Source organism: Pinus tabuliformis, chromosome 7, assembly GCF_031772625.1.
Source record: "Pinus tabuliformis cultivar Carrire ecotype Pingquan chromosome 7, CPIR1, whole genome shotgun sequence".
NCBI classification, from domain to species: domain Eukaryota; kingdom Viridiplantae; phylum Streptophyta; class Pinopsida; order Pinales; family Pinaceae; genus Pinus; species Pinus tabuliformis.
Window position 1 is genome coordinate 1,201,026,614 of NC_142293.1, and position 16,366 is coordinate 1,201,042,979.

The window sequence follows — 16,366 nt, forward strand, 5'->3', positions numbered from 1 at the left end:
AACTACTGCCACAAATCTATTGTGGTATCTCTGACCTTGTCACCGATCTCATTGAGATCCCCTTTAGTGAGGACCATCGGGTCAATGCGCACCTGTTTGTCGGATTTTTGCTTCTCCCTAGCCCGACAATGGTCTCCTTTCCACACTTCTTCAACGTGAAGGGAGTGCTCTACTGCTCCCCACCGCCTCCTTCCTGTTCTAAGTGTTCCTTCTCATCTGTATGTTGGGAATCCAACTCTTTGACTTCCTTTGTGCCAGTGCACTCTTCCTCAGCACGCTCTTTCGCAGCGCGCTCTTTATTTGTAGCTACCTTAGCCGTAGCTTCTTTCTTCTTCTTTTCAACCAGAGCTCGCGCTGCCTTTTGTGCTACCTCTTTACGCTTTTGTGCAGCGGCCGACTACGCAGCAGAGCTTTCTACACCTTTACTGGTACCTACACCAAGCTCCATGGTTTTGCGCCACTCCACTAGCCAACTCCCCATGATCTCTTGCATGTCTATCTCTGATACTGAGTATGGAAGCTTGTGCCATATAAGCTTAGGGTCCTTCCATGCTCTGATTGATATGTTGTGGAAGTCAGCCTTGAACTCCGTGAAGGTCCTTAATTTCTCATACAAGGTTGGGGACAACCTTGGCCACTGACTGATTACTGTCCTAAGATCCATCTCCATTAAGATCCAGAAAATCTTCGACTCCTTGATCCTCTTCGGATCCTTTGTTGCCCATAGTGAAGTGAACTTCGCTGCTTTTGGTAAATCTTACCGATATGGGGGAAACTGGCTGTCCTACGGTAATCTCCATGCGACTAAGACAATTAAAAACAGGAGCCACGCATAATGGAAGGGCTTACTATCCTCCTATGTCTTGTGACAGTTCGCGAGGAACTCCTTGCACAAATATTTCACCCAGTTATATTGTACTCCCTTCGCAAACTAGGCAACCAATGAAACTACAGGCTCAAAAATTCGTCCGCGCGGAATTTCCTCGTAATCTTGCCTACAAGAATTTGGGCGGCAAACTACACCACCTGGTCCTGAATGGAGTGAATAGAGTATCCATGCGACTTCTTTACGAGACCAAATTTTGCCTTCATTTTATCTGCCAACTCCTTTTCTCCACTTTTCCCTCCAAACTCCTTGGCAGGGTCTGCCCCTTTGTAGGGAAGCTTTGTAATCCGATGGATGAGCATATTTGTAATCAGGATGGGCTCCCCAAGCCATAGGCACCCATCATGCACCAGCGTGAGAAACTGGTGCACACACACCATGTTGATGATTGATCTGTGAAAGTGTGGGACATAGAGCATGTGCAGCAACCCAGCTTGCTCAACACCTCTGACCCACTTCATGGGTTCCAACTGCGTAACTCCAGTCTCTTCATAGTAGATTTTCTTCATATATTTGCTAGTGGCAAAATGAGGGAATCTCTCATGGTCCACGAGATCCCAATCCTCCATCTTCAGCACTGGAATGTGCGCTAAGACCATGCCTTCAAATTCAACCTGTTTTAGCAACATGGGTGTTGACACTATAAACTTCCTAGAATTAGGGTCTTTCGTCACTTTAGTCTTCCCTTTCCATGGAGGGATATAGTATGAGATCCGTGTGATAGGCTCTCCCTCCTCAACATCCAATTCCTCCACTCCTTGGAATTCCTCCTCCTCAAAGTCCACAACTTTCTCTGGCTGCTTACCCTCCATCTCCTTTTGCCAAACCTCTTGATTCTTCCTCCATGACTGTCTCATTGGCATAGGTTTCTTTTACTTCTCTTTTCTAGTTGATTGCTTCGGCCTAGGCGACCTCGACGTCGTAAGTACAATGGGCATAGCATCCATGCTTGTTATTTCAGGTGTCAGAGATGGCAACTTCAGAACTCACAACTTCTGTGGGATTTGTGGCTTTCATTCATTCTAAGAACGGTTAATGGGCTTCTGCAGACAAATTTGCAAACGAGGGTCGTGACAAAATTTCTTCCCAGTCATCGCGCTTCATAAACTAAAAACAACAAGGCTCATAGACAATTCTTAGAATGCAAAATGTTCTTCAGCAGACCAACATGCCCAATTTATAGGGAGTTTTGAATTCAAATCCGATCATTCCCTCCAATTTCGGATCATAAATGTGCCTTTCGCGGCAGATCTTCAAATATTTTCGCCATAAATGGTGCCTACCCACTCATCTTAATGAAATTTTTCCATCAACTCATGAATAGTAACTCCAATGACTACTTTTGGACCCATATGCGTGGCACCATCCTCCATGATGCAGCTCATCCAGTGCATCTTCATATGTCGCACTCCTATCTTCCATTACGCAGCCTCCCTACTACGTTTTTATCCTCATCGGGTAGCGTAGTTTATAGTCCCGCAATCCCTTACAGCTGCTTGGATTACTACGACTGTCTGGCTACCATATAGTCATTGTGTAGGGGTAGGATCCCCTGTGTACAGCTTCAGCCTACTTCTGTTCACTTTCCCAGGGAATGGTTCTCGATTCAGTTTCGCGAGCTGAAATGCACCAACATCCGTGATCTCCTTAACAACATATGGCCCCAACCAGTGCATTTGAAATTTCCCTAGAATTTTTGTGAATTTTCTGTCATAAAGCAGCACTAAATCATCTATCTTAAATATGCGCAACTTAATATGCCTATCGTGTCATGATTTATTGCGTTCCTTTTGCAATTGCTAGTGAAATCCTGCAAGAAAATGATCCTCTTCTAACTCCATCAGCTACATGAGCCTTTCCTGCAAGGTCTCATGACCTTCCATCTCTATTAGAGATGCAATACGTAAACATGGCACAATATACTCCATAGGAATCACTACTTCAATCCCATAAATGAACCTAAACGGTGTTTGGCCGGTCAACTTCTTGCAGGTTGTCTTATATGCCCATAGCACTGCTAGCACGCGCATATCCCAATCATTCCTCTGTGCGTTGTAGACCTTTATCAGCGCAGTCTTCGAGATTTTGTTAAATGCTTCCACTGTTCCATTCGCCTATGGGTGATAGGGCATGATCTTTTAATGATACAACTGGAATTCCTCAAGCATCGCGCTGATTGTTTCATTCAAGAAATGTGTACCCCTATCACTCATCAATATCTTAGGGCATCCAAACCATGTTAAGACATATTCAAACAAAAATTTCGCAGCAGTGGCAGTTGTACAATATTTCACTGGATGCGCTTCCGCCCATCTGGTTAAATACTCAGTTGCAGTAATGATATACCGCGCGCTCGTCTTCTTACCTAGTGGTTGTATTGGACCTATGAAATCAATGGCTCACTTATCGAATACCTGCAATGAAACCTTAGGTTTTAAAGGCAATTCATCCCTTCGCGAAGGCTTCCCTATCCTTCGGCAAGCATCGCACACCTTGCAATATGCCTTAAAATCCTTGTGTAATGTCGGCCACCATAACCCAGCATGCAAAATATTTTGCGCAGTCGCTTTCCCTACATGGTGACCTCCTGCCACTCCATGTGCTTCAGCGAGGATACTAGCACGTTCAAATTTTGTAACTTACCTTCGCAGTATCTCATCCATTCCCATCTTATACAAGTGACCCGCAATCACCAAAAAATCCGCAGTGCAGACTACTAACTCCTCCTTTTGCTAAGTAGAATAGCCTTTGGGATCTATTCTCGTTGTTAAAAACTGAATGATATCCGAAAAATGGTCATCTACAATGCACAACGCAAAGAGTTGCGCATCAGGTAGTCCTTCCTCCAGACTATTTGATTATTCTCCCATTTCGATCCTAGATAAATGGTCTGGTCCTGCATTCAGCCTTCCAGGCTTCACAATCACTTCAAATTCATATTCTTGAAACATCAATAACCATCAGCATATCTTCCCCCCGCAACACAAGCTTATTGACCAGGTATTTCAGCACGAAGTGATCTATATACATTTTAAAGTGTCCACCCAACAAATAATTCTGAAACTTTTGTAGTGCGTAGACCATCGCCAGCCCTTCGCGCTATGTAGTGGAGTAATTCTTCTCAGCCATTGATAACTTTATGCTCGCAAAGGAGATCAGATGATCAATCTCTCCTTCTCCTGCCTGTGTTAATACTGCACCTAGCGTAATGCGAGAGGCATCTTCATGCACATGGAATTCCTTCTTCCAATCTAGAAACACCGAAATAGGCACAGTTATCATCTTTCCCTTCAAGACATCCAAACTGCACTGACAGTCTTCATCCCAGCAAAACATCACATCTTTCTTCAATAAATTCTCCATCAGCGTGGTTATCTGAGCATATTCCTTGATAAAATTCCTGTAATACCCAGTATGCCCCAATATCGCGCGCAACTGTTTTACATTCCTAGGAGCTTCCAAATTCACAATTACAGTAATCTTCGCGGGGTCCACCATTAATCCCTGCTTACATACAACATGTCCAAGCAAGATTCCAAAGGGCACACAGAATATGCACTTCTTTAAGTTCAGCACGATCTGATACCTTCAACATGTATCCAGCATAAGGCGCAGACTCGCAACATGGCGCTTCACCAAGCCAAACACAATCCAATTGTCAAAATACATCTCCAAAAATTTATGAATAAACTCTTTGAACATCGCAATCACAACTCGAGAGAAAATTGTAGGCGCGTTCTTCAATCCGAAGGGCATCATTGTATATTGAAAGCAACCCCATTCAGCCACGAAGGTTGTTTTTCTTCGATCTTCTGGTGTGATATTTATTTGATAATATCCCAAAAACCCATCAGTAAACAAATATGCCTCCTAATTGCCAATGTTCTCTAATACTTCATTAGTAAATGGTGTTGGGAACGAATCATTCACGCATGCATCATTAAGCTTTCTCAGATCCATACAGATACATATTTCGCCTTTCTGTTTCTTCTCTTGGACCACCATTGGGCTTACCCAATCTAATTCCTCGACTGGCTCAATAATACCAACATCCAACATCTTATCCAGTTCCTAGCGCACCTTTTCCTTATACTTTGGATTTAGCCGATAAGGCCTCTGCTTAACAGGATTCACATCCAGCTTTAACGTAATTTTCATAACACCTAAATCTCCGATGATTCCCTTCAAATCTGAAAACTTTGTTGGGAATAAATTGTGGTACTCACGCAGCGTCTCATCTACCTTATCAACCGTATCTTCGTCCCAATAGTCGCCTATCTTCGCGAACTTAGTGTTGTGGAGGTAAATCCCCTCTGCGGACAGAGGCGATCCCTACTAGCCCAAATGGGGTCTAGCAACAATCAAACAACGCTAACACGCAAGTTCCTAATTGCAAATCAAAGACCAATGATGAGGGCCTACCTGGATTCCAACGCTAATATTTGTAGAAGAGTCGTCACTCCCGTTCCTTTACTCCGGCTGGTCAAAATCCCCACGATCCTCGTGAACGGACACCTGCACATGCAAAGAACGACACAAACACAAGAATAAAATCCAATAGATGCAACTATATATCAGTCAAAAAGGATATAACTCAATCATCATTACAAAGACAATAAGAGTGGAACCATAATGATAGTCGTCTATTATTGATAAACAACAAAGAAGAATACAACCATAGTTCTAACGTCAAATCCTCCTTTGGTTGGGTGATCAGCAACACATGCCTTGCAAAGCTTGTTGGGAATGGGGAACAAGCCTCTCTCTCCTTGTTCACTTGGATAAGAATCTCCTCACTTAAGATTTAGCCTCATGGGAATGAATAAGGCTCCTTGTACCATGAACTTGGCAATTCTCAGACTTTGAGACTTAGAATTTGGAACTTGGAGACTCTAACTTGTCAAAGGAAAAAGGACAAGTTTTTATAGATAGAGGAGAAGGAGTTAGGGTCATCCACAAGATTCATGGAATTGGCTTTATCACTAAGAAGCTTCCATGAGAGGTGGAGAACTACTTCCCTTCTATGGAGATTCGAAGCCCAACTGAACTAATTCAAGATGGAATTAGTTCATGAATAGGTTAGGAAGAACCTTCGTAAACTTGTTTGTTAAAAACTTTACCCAACTGGGCTGGCGCGAGTGCGACTCTAAGATAGAGTTCCAGCTGGTGCGCCCTCTTTGGAGGATTTCCCCCATTGGCGCGATTGATACACAGTGGACCCGCGCCAATGGAAAAAGGGCTATTTTTATGGGTATTTTGCAGAAGGTGTCTTCAGGGCATATGAAGTACATACTCAAGGGGATACAATGCAAGTGTTTTCAGGTTATGTCACTTCTCACAGGTCCCAGAATAAGTCCTCCAATGTGCGGGAGAAGGGGTAACAAGGACGGTGACAAATTATTGTGTAACAGATGCCTCCTAAAGCATGAAGCCCGAGAGAGAGAGAGGGGTGAAATGCTTTACAAGAACATGGCCAACTGAAAACACTGCCGCCAGAGAACCTGCATGAAGAAGTACAACTGATATCTCAAGTACATGATGTATGTGGTATGGGCGCAACCATCCATAGCAGAGTACATAAAAATCTAGATCCAAGGTATGGACGCAGCCATCCAGTGAGGATCGATAAACAGACTCAAGCATGGTCGCAACCATCCCATGAATGAGTCATGTAATGATCATAATAATCCACAAAATCGCAACCTGGATCTCAACAGACAAAATCCAGGGTCTTGCGCTCCATCTCGACCCAAACAAAGTACAAGTTCAAGCATGCGAATATGGGAGTCGAAGTCAAACATGCAAGAACATCGTTTGATTACCAGTCAATGATGAAAACTGTTAACAGACGCGAGAGGTACCACCAATAATGACAATGGTCCTCAAGGTACTATAGGTACAATCTACGGCGTGCGAATCAGTGAGTCGGCGTCGAACACCCGTAGAATCATTCGATCGGAGGCCAATGATGAAAACCTCGCGTCGAACACAAAGAACCTGCCATTGAGGCATGCAGGCTCCAAGGCACCTGAAGGGAGTCTCTAGGTCAACTTCCTGGATAATGAGCTGAAGTCGACAGGAAGTGACCTTGATTGAAGGTGGGCCATAATGTTTCCCACATCATCGACAAAAGACAGAGAAGGATAAGATGTTTTGTGTGAGGTATCAGAGGGAGGTTGAGTATTCTGTAGAGGTCAACTTCTCTTGATCATATTGGCGGCACGACAGTGGACTTGGCAGTATTTTACATCAAATGATCAAGGGTCATGGTGACAAGGCAATGAGCAAATGAGAGGTCAAACAGGATAACCCAAACCCATGGAGGCAAGTGTAAAAACAAGATGAGATTTCCCCACCCAGACATGAATGCAGACAAGTGCCATGTTCAAGAGCGACATACTGCCGACACGACAATGATTGTGGTTCCAGTTTCCCCACCATTTCTGGCGAGTACCCCAGTTATTTTTATCAACAAGCTTGACGAGGATAGCATATGCTTGTAAAGCGTCATTTTGACGGAATCCAATGTCATCAAGTTTTAACGAGCCTGACAGAGGAAGAACTCGGTGTCTTTTCATGTTTAGAGAGTTTGAAAAGACAGCAGAAAAGGAAACTCCAAGGGTGTCCTTTTTCGTAAAGTTGTGTCTCTCGAGTCCGAAAAAGTATAAAACAATGCTCGAAAGAACTGCCCGATCATTACGATCGAGGAGTACTTTTCATGAGTAGTGATTTCAATCTGAAAAAGTAAAAAAGTGATCGAAACCACGTCACTTTGTAGGCGTTAACGAGCCTAAAACGACAAGGGCTCGACAATCTTTTCGTCTTTACACGGTCGGAAAAGAGTTTAAAGACGACCGCCTCTTATTTACGTTTAACAAGTCAAGAGGAATAACTCAGCAATATTTTCATATTTAAACGGTCAGAAAAGAGCTAAAATCAGACCTCCATTTTTATTTTCTTTAATGAGTCAAAAAGGGAAAATACTCGGCAATCTTTTCATATTTTACGAGTCAAAAAAGAGCTTAAAGGTGACTCATCCTAGAGGAACGGGTGGTATAAAGGGTAGCAACTGGTTCTGGCAATGGTGGAACTCTGAAAACATGTAATGGTCAAGAGGCTGGCTAACAAAACCACTCTTAACTGCGGTCCCTCAGGAAAGGAAGACAAGAAAGTGAAAGCATATGATCGGCCAAAGAGATGGTAGTGATGGGATGAAAACAACCAAGGCTCATCTAACAAAATTTAACGGATAAAGACAGCAATCACGAGATGTAAAATGGGTATGGGTTCATTTTTACACAAGCTTGAACCATGGAGAACTCTGCTTGGATTCGGTTTCATGTTTACACAAGCTTGAAACGAAAAACTACGCTTGTTATGAGTTCGCATGCCCCCAACATAATGACGCAAAACGAGGTACATGCCCCCCAAGCTTCAGTACATTCAACATAGTGGATGGAATGAAGGTTCACTTTCGAGATCTTGGAAAGACTCGACTGGTATTTTACGAGATCTTAATCAAAGACTCGATTTGGAAAAGGAGGAGTTGTTTCATTTTTTAATGAGGTTGACATAGGAAAAGAACTATCCTCATAACCCTTATTTCATTTTTTAACGAGGTCGACATAAGATCAAAACTATCCTCGTAACCCTTGTTTCGTTTTTTAACGAGCTTGACACAAGATCAGGAACTATGCTCGACCAGACCCAGTTTCATTTTTTAAGGAGCTTGACATAGGAAAGTGAACTATGCTCTGCACAACCTAGTTTCATTTTTTAAGGAGCTTGACACAGGAAAGTAACTATGCTCCGACCAGACCTAATTTCATTTTTTAAGGAGCTTGACACAGGAAAGGAACTATGCTCCGAACGAACTTCATCATAATGAACAGGAAGTCGTTTCTTCCAAGAGTGTCACTTCCGGTGGAAGGAAAACGTCTTAGAAGTCAGGACCCAATGCCCCCAGGACATGATGCACGACGGCATCATCACTGGATACAGGCACGGGATAAGTAGCCACGTAGTTGACCTGTGGTGGGGCAGACACAACCGATGGATAAAAACTAGGAGGGGGTGGCAGCTGCGTAGGAGGCACCAGGGGACTAAAGAATGATAATTGATCTATAGTCACGATTCTTCCGTCATGTGGAAAACAAACCACACGGAAAAGGGAAGAGACAAGGGCCCCCATGGCATAAACATAGTCGTGGCCAAGGAGAAGACTGAAATCTGGAGCACCTTGGGTAACCAATACGTCTATATAGACGGTTTTGCCTCCCAAAGTAACAGGAAACTTCGGGAGGATCCCTAATGGTTGACTGGTTCCTCCGTCAAACGCTAACAGATTCTTTGCGACCAGCCCTCAAATCCTTGCTAGACCACTATTGCGTCACAGAAGGAGGAATCACCCAACCTTGAATGAAACGAAAGTGACTAGGTTTAAAGACGCCGGAGCACGTCTCTAGCCTAGACCTCTAAATGTGTGTGTTATGTTCCAATGCGTTTTTAGATTCATTCAATTCATTTTAAAGTTGATCTTGTATTAGGTTTCAGTTTTCAGGCCTTACCGTATGTAATCTCTCAAAATTCCCTAAATGCAAACTATACGCCAAAATATGTCATTTCATTCGATGAATGCTAGTTACGAGAGGGTTTGAGAGCTTTCACGCAAATGAAATGATCACAAAACAACAAAGAACTTCCCGAATGCAGCTAATGGAAATTAACAAACTTTTCTTTAATATCACTAATCACTAATCAAAATGAAAAGTTCTAATTCTCATTAACTAATACAAAGCAAAAGATATTTTTTCTTTTGTTGATGGCAAAGTGCATTAAACAAACTTTGAGAAATGACAACAAACAAATTCTATTCAATACAAGCACATTCAGTTCCCTAAATCACAAAGCAAACCTCCGAAGAAAAAAAAAAGTCCCAAAGACACCAATGAGCCATGTAATCTAGGCTCAAAGTGAGACGAAGCAGAATTCAAGTGAAGACAAAGCAAGTCACCCAAATAACGCAATAAAATGATTTACAACCACCAAACAAGTGCAAGGGAGTAATCAGAGAGTTGACTAGACTACTAGAAGATCAAAACACCTCAGGAAGGCTCGACACACAAAGCCACTAGATTCCCTAGGGCTAGAAATGTGAAATCGATGGAAGAAAGCAAACACCCAAAGGGTAACGATCAAAGCCAGTCAAATCACACTCCAACACACTCAAGTAGTCTAAAAAAGGTACCTAGAACAAAAACCAAGCTCAGAGGGCTCACAACCAAGCAAACTTCAAAATTTCCCAGGCCTAGCACGATTGTCAGGCCAAAAAGTGCGCCTTTCAGCGATTGGCGAGGGTTGTCAATGAGCAACTGGCACCAACTGGCGCAACTGTAACACTATAAAAGAGCGCCAACCAAGTTTGCTATGGAAAAAAAAAAAACAAATGAGCCAAAGCTAAGTCAACAATACCCAGGTACACCAAGGGGCAAGAAGCAACACAAGGATTCAACCCAGAAGGCTAACCAAGCAAGAGAAACCAAGAAACAACCAAAAAGCAATACTATCTCCCCAATGGAGTCGCCAAATTGTTGTGGAGGTAAATCCCCTCTACAGACAGAGGCGATCCCTACTAGCCCAAATGGGGTCTAGCAACAATCAAACAATGCTAACACGTAGGTTCCTAATTGCAAATCAAAGACCAATGATGAGGGCCTACCTGGATTCCAACGCTAATATTTGTAGAAGAGCCGTCACTCCCGTTCCTTTGCTCCGGCTAGTCACAATCCCCACGATCCTCGTGAACGGACACCTGCACATGCAAAGAACGACACAAACACAAGAATAAAATCCAATAGATGCAACTATATATCAGTCAGAAAGGATATAACTCAATCATCATTAAAAAGACAATAAGAGTGGAACCATAATGATAGTCGTCTATTATTGATAAACAACAAAGAAGAATACAACCATAGTTCTGATGTCAAATCCTCCTTTGGCTAGGTGATCAGCAACACATGCCTTGCAAAGCTTGTTGGGAATGGGGAACAAGCCTCTCTCTCCTTGGTCACTTGGATAAGAATCTCCTCACTTAAGATTTAGCCTCATGGGAATGAATAAGGCTCCTTGTACCATGAACTTGGCAATTCTCAGACTTTGAGACTTAGAATTTGGAACTTGGAGACTCTAACTTGTCAAAGGCAAAAGGACAAGCTTTTATAGATAGAGGAGAAGGAGTTAGGGTCATCCACAAGATTCATGGGATTGGCTTTATCACTAAGAAGCTTCCATGAGAGGTGGAGAACTACTTCCCTTCTATGGAGATTCGAAGCCCAACTGAACTAATTCAAGATGGAATCAGTTCATGAATAGGTTACGAAGAACCTTCATAAGTTTGTTTGTTAAAAACTTTACCCAACTGGGCTGGCGCGAGTGCGACTTTAAGACAGAGCGCCAGCTGGCGTGCCCTCTTTGGAGGATTTCCCCCATTGGCGCGATTGATACACAGTGGACCCGCGCCAATGGAAAAAGGGCTATTTTTATGGGTATTTTGCAGAAGGTGTCTTCAGGGCATATGAAGTACATACTCAAGGGGATACAATGCAAGTGTTTTCAGGTTATCTCACTTCTCACAAGTCCCGGAATAAGTCCTCCAATGTGTGGGAGAAGGGGTAACAAGGACGGTGACAAATTACTGTGTAACACTTAGGTTTTGCTTCAGACCCAATGTTTACTTGTCGAGTTTTCAAAGTTTCTGATATATCTAGGTTCACCACCTTCGGTCCTTCGACCTCGTGCTATCCTTCTGTCTTGGAATGGTAATATTCTGTGGATATTCTTCTTCTTCTTCAGTAGTCACATTGTAACACTCCAACACATGGCACAATTGTGTACTCCAATCCGACTGAACCCATTCTACCAGTTCCTTCAGTGTTCTGGATATAGCTGCTTTTATCTCTTGGAGCACTTCATCAATGCACTCAAACCCATCCTCAAATCTAAAATTTAATAGAAAAATTTCCCTTAAGATGTCCCATTCAGTTGTCCCATAGCGAAGCTCCATCTCCAAATACCAGTTCATTGGGATTGTATCTAAGGTATGACAGAAAATGTGCACCCTGTCTGGTTGTGGTTCTATTCCCCAGACCTTAGTCCATCGTGCCAAATGATCGCACGGATCATCCTTCCCACTGTATTTTGTTGTCATCCGAGTATTAGCATACAGAAACCATAATTTCATTATCCTTCTGTATTCCTTCCATCTAGCGAAGTTCTCCTTGTGCATACCCCACCAACCGGCAGGCGTAGTGCGCAACGCTAATTCCAGTGCTTGGAAGCGATGTTCTTCCGGTACTTCCCTTTCAAATTCATCCAAAAACAGCTCCACATCAGTCAAACCATCATAATGCGGAAGATTTATTACCTCAGTCGGGACACACCACAGCGACTTGGTCATCATATTGCAACGGAGCATAGATACTTCATGTAACTGATTATGCCAGTGTTCAAGTTCTTCATCTAAATCTGAGGTGCAAGAGCTATCCCTATCCAGTGAAATGCGTCCATCTGCCATAGGATTGATCCAATCCTCATCTCGTGTTGTTATTTTGTATATTTGATCCAAATCATCATCACTTTCCATGAAATTGCGAACAGGTTTCGTATAACGCCCTCCTTCAGCAAGGTCTAGTGTCATTACAACCCTGAGTGACTTCTTCTCAAATGTCATCTTCCCCTTCTTCAAGTTGATTACCTTGTTCATATCAATAGCATAGTCAATTCCTAATAATGCAGGGTACGGGTTACTGTCATCCACTATTTCAATGACCTCAAAGTCAGCCAGCGCACTTGCGCCCTCAATGTCCACCATTACACCATATAAGTGCCCCATCAGAATAATCTTATGTTGATTTTCCATGTGCAGCTAAATAGGAGACCATTGCAGTGCAGGTCTCCCCATCCTTTCCCATGTCTGCTTAGGCAGGACATTCGCATCAGACCCCATATCCAAAATTACCTAATCTATTTTGTATTCACCTATCTACGCAGTCAACCTCATCTCACGCCCCATGCGCTTCTTATGCTTACCAATTTTCCTCACAGTGCATTGTTTAGCAGGAGTACTTTCATTATTAGAGCACTTGTCAATTAACTCTTGCAACCCTTCTACCGCTTTCTGATCACGTAGTAACTTCATACAGGTCTTCAGAAAAGTAGCTAGTACTGAAGGATCTACTTCTTGTGTCGTACTAGTCTCTGGTTTTTTCTCCTGACTTCTTGAGGTCGAGGCCTCAAGGAATTTCTTTTTTGCTTCCATGAAGGTCTCTTTAGCACGATTAAGGTCAAAGTCTACTTCCTTCTCAACAGCCTTGCGCACCCATCCGTCATCCTCAGGTTGCTTACCTTTATCTATACTAGTCGCCATACCACTTCTCGTCACTATATTTATGCTTTGATCTTCTTCATGGGGCTCAACCCTCATCATTTGAATGTTTTGCATAGGCTGTTGGGGTTGCACCTTCTTTTCTTGCATCTTTTCCATAAGGACCGAACATTCTTCTATCACATGGTAAAATTGTCGATAATACTGACATGACGGATGTTTGGGGTTTGTACAATCTCACGTGAAGTGCCTTGCTTCACAACAGTTATAGAAGATTACATGTCCATGCCCTCGACCCGGTCCACCACCTCTTCCTCGTCCTCAATCCTGGAATTCTCCACACGTAGCTCCTGCGCCCTAATCTTGAGGCTGATTCTCTGCCTGCATTTGGTAAGTAGGGGTTCTATCCATCATTAGCTCATAACTTCTACATGGCATTCATCATGTCCCATAGATTTACAGAAATTGCAAAACAATTGCTGAGGGGTCTATACAAATTTTTATAGTAAATGGAAATTATCAGTCGCATGTTGTCCTGGAACCTGACAGATAGCGCACCATAGCACAGCTCCCGTACTCAGTCCAACATTATTCTCTATTTTTAGGGGAACATTCCCTCCTCCAATAATATAGTTCTATAGACCGAGCAATGGTCCTTATCGTGTCCACGAATCTTACACTTCAAACACCAGACCTCAATGCGCACCTCTGGCTGGGTCTCCTTTCTTTTCTTTAGACTCTGCAATTCCAAGTGTAGGCTCTCCAGTTGTAAGTGAATCTGTTGCACTCCTAGGTTCGTATCCTATATGGGCGAAGCATCCAATCTCATTGCTATCTGCAAATATTTTGCTTGTGCTTCTATATTTTGTTGTGACAAAGGCACTCTCAAGTGCGGTAAGAGCGATGCTATATACCAGTCACGATTCTGGGAATCCATGATTATCATATTGGCCTGCCTGATCAGGCATTTCAACCTTTGATTGAAATCCCAATGTGTCTCATCTACCTTCTGTCAGATTTCCTTAAACTCAATTATTGACTGCGCCTTTGACTTAGGCTTGTTGAACTCCTTATTCAGAGCTTTTTGGGTCTCTTCCAATGTCACGTTCAGGTTATCAATGCAATACTTGATGTACCATGTTAATGCACGATCCTGTAAGGTTGTAACCAGCTGCGCTTTCTTGATGTTATCATCCATAATTTGTTGTGTTTTCCATACAGCTCCTGCGACAAACCAAAACTGTTCGGGATCTTCGCTCCCTACTCCTTTAAAAATCAGCATCTTCATCGCGTTCACCATGTTGAATGGTGGAAGTGGAGGTGGATGGGATGAAGGTGTATATGTATGAGGCGGAGGCGGAGGTGGAGTGGATGGATGAGGTATCCTTAGGATACCCTGTGTAATTAACGGAAATGCACTTTACGGCGTAGTCAGCATCATCCCTTTGTCATCGCTTGAAGGGGGTTCAATGAGAAGACTATATTCTGGGTTTGATCCTTCATTTCTTCTAAAGAATCTCTTGCTTTGTGTAGTCCCAAACATCAAGGTAATTGCATAACCCTCTTTTCACATAACATCATTTTAATCCTAGTTTTTAATGACTTCAAATACTTACCTCACGGTCCTTTAAAGAGCCTTCGTTTTGCTTCGTTATAGCTGATATTTCTATCGATCGTGAAATAAGTCACGAAACTTCCCAATTTGCAATCAATCCAATGATCCACATCCCGCGCGATATTGCTTCCTGCTGCCTCCAAACGTCGCACTAGCTCAGAAGTCCACACTATAGGGTCGTCAAGCCTCCACGTCCCTTTACTACCGGCCAATTTAGACGTCACGGAAGAAACAAAAGAATGCATCGATCTCGTCTGTATACAAAAATATCTACAACCACTGTTCCTTTGATAATTTAGGGCTCCTGTTCTCTTGAGCCACGGAATCATGCATGTTTCGAACAATCCTGTCAATCTCTTTCTTCGTAGGAAACCATTTATCACACATCTCTTAGATAGATCCTGGTCCCAGCAATGGAACCATTTGTTGGCTCAAGGGGGCCAAACCCAAATTCAAAGTTGTTCGCACCAACCAAAAAAACCCTAACTGTTGGCCCTTTTGGCAACAACCTGCATAGCGCAGGTTGCAGTCTCACTCAAAGCAGTATTGGGAGATGCTAGAAACAAGTTTTTGCATCCATAGACAATGTGATAAGTGGTCTTAAACCTTTGTCACTCAGACCTTCCTTCGCGAAGATCAATATATTTATATGACCCGCCACTGCAACTCTAAGGAAATGGCTTTTAGACCTTCATGAATGTCTGCGATCAGACTTTAGGGACCTAAAAGAAGCAGTCTATCCACTTTTGTGCATTCATTATTAACCCTAGATCTGCCTTCACGCAGATCTATCTAGTTCATCATAAATCATAACAGAATTAACCTTTATCTTCGTGAAACTAGATAACTACTTAGTTCATGCATAAATATTAAAGATTCAGTAGGTTTGCACGGCATTTACACATTATTCCATAGAAACATATCATTGAGCGATAAAACATAACATGAACAGAAGTAAGAATAATACTCAAAGGGAAGGTATTTCTCCCAAAATCAGTCTTTATTAAGATTAGCATTTAGTTTACAGACTTCTTCCACCCTACGCACTCAGTTGCAGGGGTCCATGCACTTAGTTGCAGACTTACCAAGGTCTCTTACGCACTCAGCTGCAGGAGCTTTCCCCTTTTGCCTAAGTATAGGAAATAGAGCTTTCCTGCCTTAGCTCTTGCCCAAAACAATTTCTATCTTGACTTTTCTACTCTTAGACTCGCTATGGCTCAACTATATATAACTTTTTCCATACAATACCATGGTCTACAGACCATGGGTGAGTCTCAAAATTCGACCTATCACTTACCCAAACAAAGGGCTAAATCCCCTTTGACTCCTACTTAACTGCACGCTCTGTATCCACATTTCGTGGAGACTTTACATTCTTTACAAAAATAGGTTAAAATAACCCCAAAAATGACCGTAGGGACCCTATCCCAACAATGACCAACCATGCAGCAAGAATGATTTGAGGAGGAAGGGTCTTTGC